Raw genomic sequence first — 518 nt, forward strand, 5'->3', positions numbered from 1 at the left:
GTTTCGAGGCTGGAGACCTGAGCGGATCGTCCCTCCGGTGCCAGCTCCCGCAGCCGGAGTTAAAGACTCGTCGCCGATGTTCCCGGACACGGCTCTGGCCCTTCGTAAGCCCGGGCTTCCCAACCCGGGAGACCCGCCCCACGGGGCCCGGGAGAACCCCCAGCAGTGCCACCTGCGGGTCACCAGGAGCCCTGTTGAAATTAGGGCCCGGACTTCCCCTTCCGCCCAGCTGGCAGGCCGGGCGGGCGGCTCTGCGCTGTGGAGCAAAGCAGTCCCCCCAAAGGAGTAAATCGTCCCAGCCCGGCGTCCGCGGAGCGTACCTGGCCACGACCTGCACGGTCAGGCGCGCTCCCAGCTGCCCGGCTCAGCTGCACCCTCCCCGGGAGCAGGAGGCAGCGCGCACTTAAGCCCGTGCTGCGCGCCAGGCTCTGCTCTGGGAACCCTGCGTGTGGGAAGAGTTCCGTGAAGCATGTGCGCGGTGTCTTCTTGGGGAATGCGTGCTCTAAGAAATTACGCAT

Source organism: Tupaia chinensis, unplaced genomic scaffold (assembly GCF_000334495.1).
Source record: "Tupaia chinensis unplaced genomic scaffold, TupChi_1.0 Scaffold000054_1, whole genome shotgun sequence".
In the NCBI taxonomy this organism is placed as follows: domain Eukaryota; kingdom Metazoa; phylum Chordata; class Mammalia; order Scandentia; family Tupaiidae; genus Tupaia; species Tupaia belangeri.